The sequence below is a fragment of the Chaetura pelagica genome, unplaced genomic scaffold (genome assembly GCF_000747805.2).
Source record: "Chaetura pelagica isolate M959 unplaced genomic scaffold, ChaPel_1.0 scaffold108, whole genome shotgun sequence".
NCBI lineage: Eukaryota > Metazoa > Chordata > Aves > Apodiformes > Apodidae > Chaetura > Chaetura pelagica.
In genome coordinates this window covers 2,179,334-2,190,611 of record NW_009970718.1, presented here as the reverse complement: position 1 = coordinate 2,190,611, position 11,278 = coordinate 2,179,334, and the positions used below count along the sequence as shown (strand labels likewise).

The following is an 11,278-nucleotide window of genomic DNA, read 5'->3' as shown; positions in this document are numbered from 1 at the left end:
AAAACAGCATCACCTTCCTGCTGATGCCTGCTTTATAGCTTCACTTAGAGCCACATGCTGCTTTGTGTCCAGACAAAGAATGCTCAGGGACAGCAGGATGCTGCCACCAATGATACCAGGTTTAAAAAAGAAAGAAAGAAAGAAAGTAGTAGCAGAAAAAACCACCACAATTAATATGCTGACATATACATTAATGAAACATAATCTTGCAACTGTGGGAGCAGAATTTGGCCCTCTAGCTGATGAAATCTTTGATAATAAAGAAGCTCCATTGGATACGGGAATTCATTCTATCCTCGCAGCTCCAGAGAGAAAATTTTGGGTGTAGACTATATTTGTCTGTAGGAAATCAAACAATGGACTAACTTAAGGCACAGCAAGCCTGTCCATGCATATTCAACAGTGTGATGTGTGATGATCAGTTAACAGTCTGATGGCTGTGAGTGGGAGAAGAAAGACACCCAAGTGTCAGCTGAGAGTCACAACTGAGGTGAGGATGGGCAGGGGGGAGGAGCGGGTAGCACTCAGGGAACAGATGGGGAAATGGGTTGGGCTGGGTGAACGATGGAACTGGACTAGGAACGTGAGAAACCTTTGATCATTGTGCCATGAACAAATTTAGTGTTGCAGTGGGAGGAAGGGTCTAAGGATATGGGGATGAGATAAACACAACTTTTAATTCTATGGGCCTCGCAGGCTTGGTGTGGCCTTTCTGACTTACTTTTAAAGGATATTTTAAGCCTTAACACACATGGTGGAGTTTACAGTGAGTGTATCTCATAAGGAAGCTGAGGAGGGTAAAAGAAATCCTTTTACAGATTACAGGCTTCCTGGCTACAAAAGACCCAACAGCTGACAGCGTATCCTCCAGGAAGTAAAAAATATCCACTCAAACCTGACTTTTCCCCCTTTAGCTAGCAAGCACAATACCAGATCTTCAGATCCCTCTCAAAAAGATAAATCAAAAAATCAACCCTTAGAGGAAGTAATAAAGTACCCTAAATGCGATTAAAAACCATTTCCCTCCCCCCATTGTTTGGGTGATGACACTTAATGGAAAGCAAAATGTCTTCAGCTAGCTTTGTTATTTCAAACAATCCATGGTCTTACTTTTATCCCTAACTCTTCCATGTCCCTATTCACTCTCTTTATTTCTGTTCTTTTTTCCTGATGCAGTATGAATGCTAATTTATTAGAAGTACTTAACTACATACATATATTTTCCTATGTTATACATGCATATATGTTTCCAACTGCTTGAGACCCAACACCTCTTCTGGTATGTTCGGCACTTTAGAAAATCATGAATTCTTGCTTTCCAAGCAGAGAGACCCATGATGAACTGCTTATATATAGTATGTCTCAGCAGTCAGCTTTGGTCCTCACTTTTGGTCTTTCACCCAATAGAAGTGTGAAGTTGCAAGGATATGAGAAGAGTTTAATTAGCTAGCTGATGACATGCAGCAAAGGGTTTCCTCTTCACTTAATCTTAGATTGTGCATTCTCACTTCCTTCTCACTGAACAAAGTAGGTGGCAATAGCACAGAAAAGGCAGAAACTGAACCTTATGGTAAAATGAGATAAGCAGACTGGATCCATTGTTCAGTGTATGTGAATATACTAAACTGTCACACTGGCTCACAGCCTCTATATTCCAAAGAAGTCCTTTGCTTTTTGACCATTTTGAAAAAAAATTAAAAGATTCATTATTACATGTATTTGAAGAAAAAAAATTTGACTTTGCATTAAGGCTCCTATCCTGACCCGCATATTGAAACTCTTTGGCTTTCAACATTGAAAAAAACCAAGAGATACAACTAAGGAGTAACTGGTCTGAGCCATTCAAGAAGTGAATGGCAGAGGGAGAAACCCCTCAAACCTTACCATTCCTTTTTTTTTTGTTTGTTTGTTTTGTGTCTTTCCAGAGTTTCTTCCCCAGTCTGTTTTACAATAAAATTGGCTTTGACATAAAATGTCAAGGGTAGGAATACAGCACTCCACATCTGGCCAGAAGTCCATTAACTAATAAGGGGACTGGAGCACATCTCCAGTGAGGGAAGGCTGGGAAAACTGCATTTGCTTAGCCTTTTGAAGAGAGTATCTTCTTAATACAGAGGTCTTATTGATTCCTTCAAGTACCAAATGCAAAGGTCCAGAGAGGTCCATGTGCACTGTTACAGCCACATAAGACAACAGACCTGAGTTGCTAGCCAGGAAATTCCAATTAGGTTTTTAGGGAAGCGCTTCTTACTATAAGGATAGTAAAACACTGGAAGAGTTGTCCAGAGACATTGTAGACTATACACTACAAAACACAGCCAACTATATCAGCTACATGATCAGCATCCACTTCTTTGCCCCTTGGCTATAGGCTCTCTCTGCAGTCTCTGGACTTGCCTCCAATAATGGTACTTGAAAGGAACTTGAAAAAATTAGTCCTGACATCTACTGAAGGGAATGGGACAATATTAGCACATGACATCAGTGCTAAAAACTTTATGGTGACTTCTTACCACTCATTGTGTTGGAGATTAAGTTCTAGAAGGGATGCAACAACTGTGTAAGCTTTACGTGCTTGGAAACCAGTTTCTGCACTTGAGATTGTCAGATATATCCTTCTCTGTCTATGAATGTCCTCTCTGATACACCCCAGACCTTCTCAGGAGAAGGCCCCAATGCCTGGAGTCTTCCTGACTCTTTCTTACTGTATAAAAACATTAAAATCTGACACACTTCAAAGAGTAGTGGAAAACCTGTTGAAAGTAAGGATTCTGATAAGATAGGAACTTCAGGTCCCCAGAAGATTGCTATTCTCCTTGCAAAAAACACATACACTGCAGCTGTTCTTAAATCTGATTCTCAGCTCTCTACAGTTTATTAAAGGGCTCCTTTATGGCTTAGAGCTCTTTCTAAACTCTAGCAAGCACCTTTTTCTAGACAACAAACCTTAGACATGCAAAGTCCAGAGGTTTATGGGTTGTCATAGCTGCAGTTCAAATCAGCTGAGAATCACTTGGCATAATTAGCTTTCACTTTTTACAATACATTTCACCTATTGCAGATAAAACCTTACTTTATTTTTGCTGTATTTCAAAATGTTACTGCCCATCACTTGGCTCTGTAAACATCATTATTACTGCTGCCTGCATCCTCTGGGCCTGAAACGTGTCAGAAGATTTATCTGTCTCATCAGCTCTTTCTGAACACCCAGGCAGCCAATCGAAATGGGGCGGCATAACAGATGTGCCAGCATCTGCTGCAGTGAACATTTATCTGGACAGCAGAACATGTAGCTGTAGATTCAAACTCCTAACCAGTTACCATTCCACACATTTGGACAGACTTGATCTACAACTGTGTGAATGCTATTTTGGAATATTAATTAAAATCAAGCTGAAAATGTACTTTTAAAATTTTTAGACAGCTGTGAGAAATATATTTTCCTGTAATTCAGTTTATACCTTTGAGACACGGTAGAGGCAAAATACTATGAAAAAGCTAAATTTAAAGTTGAGCTTATAAAATTAGAAATTGTTAGAAAGCACTAAGCTAAAATTCTACCCCATCTATGCTCCTTACTTTGAGATACGTACATATTACAATATGTATAGTTAAAATATGCAAATTTTAATTACATACATGTGCCTATAAATCAAGCATATGAAGCGATAGGCAATGACTTTTAAAACACATTTTTATTTTCCTGGCACCAAAATGAGGTCTATGGGCACCATACCCATGCTGAGTTTCAGCTGTTCAAACTTCTGTTGCACATGGAAATGCCCCCCACACCCAAATGCATACTTGTACAGATTGATGAAACCACGAGATGAAATACAAAGCAAATTCATCATCTGGTTTTTTGATGCACAATACAGTTTCACCTGTATTCCTGCTCACCAAACTATGCCCTCCAGGAATGACTATCACATTCTCTTTGAAAAGCTGCCTCATTAAATAAAAAAGCAAACTTCCAGAGAAAAGACTTCTCCTGCTTTTTTGATTTCCCCTCTGAAGGCCCAGCATACATAACACTGAAACCTTGTTTGAAGTCCGTTTTCTTGTAAAAGGTTTCCTCTTGCTAGGGGGATTTGATCCTTGCTTCCTGTGCTCTTGAATTTCCTAGAATACTAAGCTTTAAAACAGCGACATTATAATAGGGTGGTTAATACAACTGAGGTTATTTTTAAAAGATTACATAAAGTAAATTATTTTCTTCCATCTTTTGCCTGTATAGCTAGATTCCATGTCTCCAAGAAAGACTATATGAGCTTTCAGGAGGCATATGAAAAATAGCATTAATAAATCCATTAGAAACATTTTCTCTGTAAAGCATGTATGAAGGTATGTATGTTATAGCATAATAACTGTCTAAACAACGTATTTCTCCAAAACAGATGATTTATAATCCACAGATTTCAATAAATATGAAAATATTGCCAGCACCTTTCTCTTCTTTCACTGTGTGAAAAACACATACCATATGTTGTAATGTTGCCCAACAATAAGGTGCTGCTGAACTAAGCTCACTTCTCTTCATTTTCCTGGAAAAACAAACTCTGACAACAAGGAAGAATTTTTACTGGCTTTCAGGAGAAATGAGGAGTAGCCCTGTTTTTGTTTTACGAAATCATGAAACAAAATGAATATCACTGACTTGATACATTTTGCTCTTGTTTTAGAACACAATAAATGGTAGTAACTTTGATAAATTTGCCCATGTAAGTTTTGTGTCTTTTTCTCCCCACTCTCCCATGATCCTCTGTAGTTGTGGACACAATTCAAATCCCTAAATTTGGATAATAATTATGTAGGTGAGATGACAGGAACTTCATCTGCTTTGAATGACAGAATTTTGTGACAATGCACAACACTCCCAAAATTAACAAACAACTGTGGCAGAAACCACCCTGACATCCTCTTCCATCTAAATGATCCAGTGACCAGCAAGGAAGAAGAGTGATTTAATGGCCAAAATAGGGATGCTCTACAAGTAAAGGCTCCTGGATTTTACTGCCAGTTCTGTTACTGACTGGCTTGGCAAGTCATTCAATATGACTGTCCTTAGTTCACCTGCTTGTGAACTGGTCTTAATTAATTTATACTTGAAAAGTTACTTCAATTCTTAAAAGATGAAAAAGTAAAAGGAAGGGACTGCTCCTTTTACTACTCCTTTGCTCATTTACAGTGCACAATTGGCCACAGTTGGAGAGAAATTACATATTTATTAGCTTCTATGTGTAAATTATGCTGATTTAAATCTCCAGGCATTTAAGAAATAAAAGTGCCAGTGAAATACATAATCTTGTGCTGTAGTACGCCGAAAGCATGCTAAAAGAGTCTTACTTTAATTATTACATAATTTTATTCAAAGAATTGCAACAAAAAAAATTTCCAGTGCTACTTCTCCTTTACTGTGACCTTTTCCATTTTCAGGCCATAGTGACTGGATTACAGGCTGAGTGACAGCATCTCAGAACAGCTTTTGAGTTAAAAGGAAAATACCTTGAGGAAGGGTTATAGAAGCCCTGATCATTGGTCACATTTTCTCAGGTTCAACTGAAACAACTCCAATAATCTATTCACTTTTCCATGAGACTTCCTCACAAGCTTTTCAATTAATAGCTTTAAAATACAATCAATTTTTTCCTCTACAATCAATTTTTTCCTCTGGTTTTGTATGACACGACAGCTAGGAATGGAAAAAAAAACCACACACCTTCCCTAAGACCCCACAAACTAGAAAAGACTCTCCTGAGTCACCAAGATGACAGATCACAGGCACACACATAGTTGTTCAGTTCCTTCATGACACCTCTTAACAGAGGTTGCTCTATAATATTAAGAATTGTCATAAAAAGTCAGAATAATGGTATTAGTAAAATGTCCTTCTATCATGGGTCACTTATGAACCAATGGTCAGAAAATAAACATACAAGAGTAAGTCTCAGTTTATCTAAGCCCACTTTGAGCTGTCAGACCAGTTTCTCCACCACCACATGCCTTAAGGCACATAGTGGTAAGTTGCCACTGAAAATCCACAGGACACCCACCAGCAAGCTTTTTTCACATTCCCCTTACCAAACAAGTCAGGTCTGATGACAATGGAAAGGCACAACCTTGTACACCATTTCAGCTCTCCTGCAAGTCCCTATTAGGATCCCTACTTTTTGAAGCTTTCTCTTTTAAATTACATTTGGTCGTCTGAATTAAAAAAGCTGCCTTTTATTTGCTAAAGACTCTTTTTTATTCATCCCAAGTAGGAAATACAGAGGGAAAAAGCACAACCTCATGGCCCTGTCACAGAGGTATTATAGTGGTTCTGCCCTTCACATCACTGTCATCTCACCTGAACATGGCTGGAAGTTGGCTTGAGTGATCCCTACCAAAGCAAGTTTTCCTAGAATCACAGAATGCCATGTTGGAGGGAACCTCAAGGATCATCTGGCTCAACCTGTCTAGGTAGAAACACAGTTTAGATGCAATGGCCCAACGCATTGTCAAGCCACGTCTTAAAAGTGTACAGTGGTGGAGAATCCACCACTTCCATGAGGAGATTGTTCCAGAGTCCAACTGTTCTCACAATGAAATATTTTCTTCTGATGTCCAATTGGGCTCTCCCCAGGAGTAACTTACACCTATTACCCTTCATCTTTTCTAAGCAACTCATTACAAAAAGGGAATCTCCAACTTCTTTTTAGCCACCCTTTAAGTATTGGAAAATGGCAATAAGGTCTCCCCTAAGGTCTCTCTCTGTCTCACTCCTTTACACTATTAAATAAAACACATGACTTCATAGCTGTGCAGAGAAACTCCATGCTCTATGCAAGGAACTTCTGGAAAACTCTTACCTAAGAATGTTTTCCATTTTGATGGTCACACATCCATCTTCTGGGTTAGCTTCGTTGCACAGAAACACTCATCAGGCAACAAAACAAAAGAGCCTGACAGCAGTGATGGGGAAGCACTGGCAGTGTGTGCACAGAAGCTGCTTCCATAAAACCTGTTTATTCAGGTGCTGGCAATTGAAGCAGGAGCTCCAATCGCTCTGCTGCAAGTGCTGGTAATGCTCGCACAGGGCTGTTTGCTGGCTATCACAGCTCTGAAGGGAGCTGTTACAGGCTATCAGCTCAGTAATCCTCATGTTAAAAAGGCCCTAAATATGTATTTACAAGATAGACAGATCTGTTTGGTTTACTGGTTAAATAATCCATGTGTTGAAAAGGCCTTAAATACAAATTCACAGGGCTGACAGGTCTCTCCTGGCCTATTACAGCAGTTATGGGCTTTTCAGAAAGTCACCAGAGACCACACTTTAGTGGCCCATGAGGGCCTCAACTCTCAAATACTTACATGTTCAAGTAACTTCATCCAGATAAACAGCCTCACTCAGACTGCTAATCTGAACAAAATTACTCCTTCTTTACTTTCAAGGAAAAAAATACCAGCAAATCAATCACTTCAAATGCATTATGTTACCAAAATGGGAAATCTTAATTTGTGCCTGAAATACGTCCCCCCATCATGATGGGATGAGTGCTATTGGAACAGTAAATCAATGTGTTACCACTGCATTGCATCTGCTACAAGGCTTGGATACAACAAGAGAAATCAAGAGAACAGAATAAAATTCTCTCATATGGGAGTTTAAAGTGTTCAGTGGGAAGAGGTCTACACAAAACCTTACTGGTGGCCTATTCCTAAAGTCTACTAGATTGTCTTTCTTTAAGGCCCATTTTTAGTTGTTTGTGAGAACAGCTGACAGCATCTGATCAACTAACACACAAACTCCCTCCAAGCCCCCCCCTCCCCCCAATTCTCAGAGGAAACTTCAGCCCACTCTTCCTCATATGTGTAACAAGAGTTACCTTGACTCACCACTATTCTTTCTCAAGGATGTCTACATTCACTGTTCTTAAGAAGCATTCAGCTAGAAATAAGAATCTTTTCCTATCTCAGATACATGACTTTTTAAAAGAGATATTAATTCACCAGAGATACTGGGCTTCACAGCAGAAACCTATCACTTCACGTTCTGCTTTTGCTCAAAAGCTGCTTCAGTACATAGATGATACAAAGGTCTCTTATCCTTGGACAAGGACATGTTGACTAAGCAACACTGCCTGCTTGCACCTGCTTGTAACATCTTATTTTCTTCCATCTTTCCTATTGAAAGAGTCTCCTCAGAATGACTATGAAGGACTAGATATCAGTGACGCTCTCTCTGTTCATCTTTGTATTTACAACATTCTTTAAGGGTTCTTTACCTATTTTTTCACTGTTCCATATTTAAGTGACTTTCCCCCTTAATTTCTTAATAACTGCCAGCATTCCAAAAGAAGCAAACAATGTATCTCTATCCTGGATAGTGGGTTCAGAAATGTTATTAAAGAAGTGCACATCCATTAACTTCTTTACTCTTCTCTAGCACCAGCATCCTCTGCTCTTCTTAAAAGGACAAGCTTTAGAGCCTTCTTTAACACAGTTTTACTGGGGGCTTTGATGCTTTCAGTCCTTTCACCTCACTGATACCAGAGAGTGTGAGGTATACTCTAATGCCACTTGATCTAATTCCAGGAGTGCAACAGCCACTCACAGCCTGACAGGTGGGTTTGTCTGAAACATCTTTTGGCTCTCTTTTAGTGATATTGAATGCAAGTTCAACTGAGCTTTTACAAGCTTATAAACATTTACAGGTCAATTCCTGCTTTATCTGAAAAGTTCTAATGGGTACCTGGTTACACCCGAACTGCAAAGCTTTTGATTTCTTTCTGCCAACAGTCTCTGACCTCTGTCTCAATATCTACCAGCAATTCGGATTCCTTTTAGGACAAGTTTTGCAGCAGCAACAAAAGGATGCTCAAGCTGGCTATCAGCAATCCTCCAGCATTGTCACCTTCCCAGCCATTTTTTTAAAGTATGGTACGTTTGGATCCTAATGAGCCTCATAAGGAGTTCATCCTTCCAAGACAATTGGCTCATACTTCAGTTTATTGTGCTGTGACAATCTAAGTACAGCCCACTAGGTTTTTCTAGCTTACAAATGGTGCAGAAGAGTCTTGTAAGTGTCTAATCCTACCAAATTCAGTGGCAAGTCTAAGCCCACATCCCCAGTGCTGGCTGTCATATGTGACTCTCCTGTTTGTTTCTTATAGTGGTAACTCAGATACTTAAACGTCAGCATGTATCTCTCAAAAATTCCAAGCTGATCAAAGCTTTACAGGACATCCCCTTTCTTGGAAAAGATTCTTTTTTACATCACCACAGTTGCCAGCCATCTTATTTACTTACTTCCTAACTTGGTTGAGTATTTTGCATTTGTGTCTCAGAACGGATGTATTCTTCATTTGCAAACCATTTCTAGGAAATAACGAAGTGTTGCTCTAGTATTTTTTCTGCTCACTATCTTGTTTCAGTCTCTTCCTGAAATCTCCAGGTTTGGCTTTGAATCCATTTAACAATTATTAAGTTGGCCATGGAGACCTGTGAGCTGCTTATCTGTATCCTTTTTGCATAAGGGGAAGGCTAAGGTGCAGTCTGGAAACGGTACCATACTCCTGACATCAGGTAGGGGTTTTTTTGCTGTGTGTGATTAGCTTAAGTTCACACCAGAAAGTTGTTACAAAGGAAAAAAACAATGATAAAACCAGGCAGTGCTGATATAATCCCCCTTCTACACTAAGCACACTAATAACAATAAAACTCTCTTCCCTAAACCCAGGAGAAATAAAATAGGGAGACAGAGAATTTTCTGTGCTTCTTCTACCCAGTCTGCAGGCCACAGGGCAGCAGAAGCAAAACAAAGCTTCTGCTCCACCTCTTCTTGCTGCTTTCACCCTTAGATGGTGGACAGCCAATGGTGATTTTATAAGTTGTTTTCTGAAGGGTATAAGATTTTTTTTCTTTCCCTGATACTGCTGCCACAGCATAGCAACTCGAGGAGTTCTGCTGGAAATTACATCAGGTAGCTGGGTGAGGCTGATAACAACTCTACTAAAAATCTATTTAAAAAAACCCCAAACAACCTGGATTACTTTTCACATCTCTTTCACAAAAAAGTAACACTGGCATAACTGAGGGCCAGAAAACTGCAGGGCAAGGGCAGGACAGGGTACACCTAAGCCAATATTGTTGTAGAGACCTTGACAGCACTGGATCACAAACTGCTCTGCTCACTCTCCTGCTGGTTTTCCCCTGGATTCATAAAAGTAGCTAGTAAATCCCTTCTGACTCTGTTCTTCATGAGACTTTTTAATGTATCTCTGGGGACAATGCTCTCAGTTTTTCCAGCTACCTCGTTACAGCAAGGGAGCTTAATAACATCTTACGAAGACCTGAAATAACAGCTAATACAACCAATGAGTAACCTAAGAAATAATATTACCTGATGAGCTCAAATTTGGGGAACATCTTCCATGTTTAGAGCTCTACTGGTTAAAGGTTCTGAGACATTCTTGTTTCTCCTTCAAAACTTTCATATGTAGCAGAAAGCATTTTTCTCAAAAGAAGCTTGATAGTTCCTTCCCTATTTAAATATCCCATGAAGCACTTTATTTCAGTCACTCAGTGAATTTGCCTTGGGCAACTGAATCACAGCTGACAGCAACTTAATGACTATGACGGTGTGATTAGCAGAGATTACAAGCAACTGAGAACCTGCTGAAGCACTTGTCATTGTCACAAAGTTATGCCAGTTATTACTAGGAATTACTAATGGCCATAAGGAGGATTTGTTTCCACCAGGTAGACACTTTAAAAATTTGAAATCTCTTAGTATTTTAACATGCCACTGACATTCTGATTAAATTGTGAAAAATGCTTTTATCAAACTATTTGAAAATATTTTAGATGCTTATATTATTAATTTATTTAAATATTGCTAGAAATTTTTCTGTTACATTTAATGAAGAAGTACCATAAACAGATACACTTGAAAGCTAAATTTAATACTACATTACATGGGGAGACTCAAAACAGAACTTAAGCTCTGAGAACCTTATACTGAGAGATATCACACCAAAACCCAACTGGAAAGAAATAATGATTTTGCTAATCCCTAGCAATGTTTTTTTTAAGGAGTTCAAATAGAAGTTTGCTTGTTCTGAATGAGATTTACTAAGTAGTTGTTATTTGATTTTTCTGCTTCCTGGAGGAAGAACATCTGATTGCCTGGGCTGCTAGAAGAAAAGAATGACAGGCTGAATTTGCAATAGAGCATTTTAGCTGAAAAAGACACCGTAGATGTGAACACACTGAATATTTGCCAAAGCGTTTGCCA

At 39.0% G+C, this 11,278-nt stretch overlaps 1 protein-coding gene across 1 annotated transcript in view; it reads right to left on the bottom strand.

The window, feature by feature from the left end:
* The window catches only part of PDZRN4 (PDZ domain containing ring finger 4), a 106,524-nt gene that overhangs the window by 30,397 nt on the left and 64,849 nt on the right, over positions 1-11,278 (bottom strand). The window lies entirely within an intron of this gene.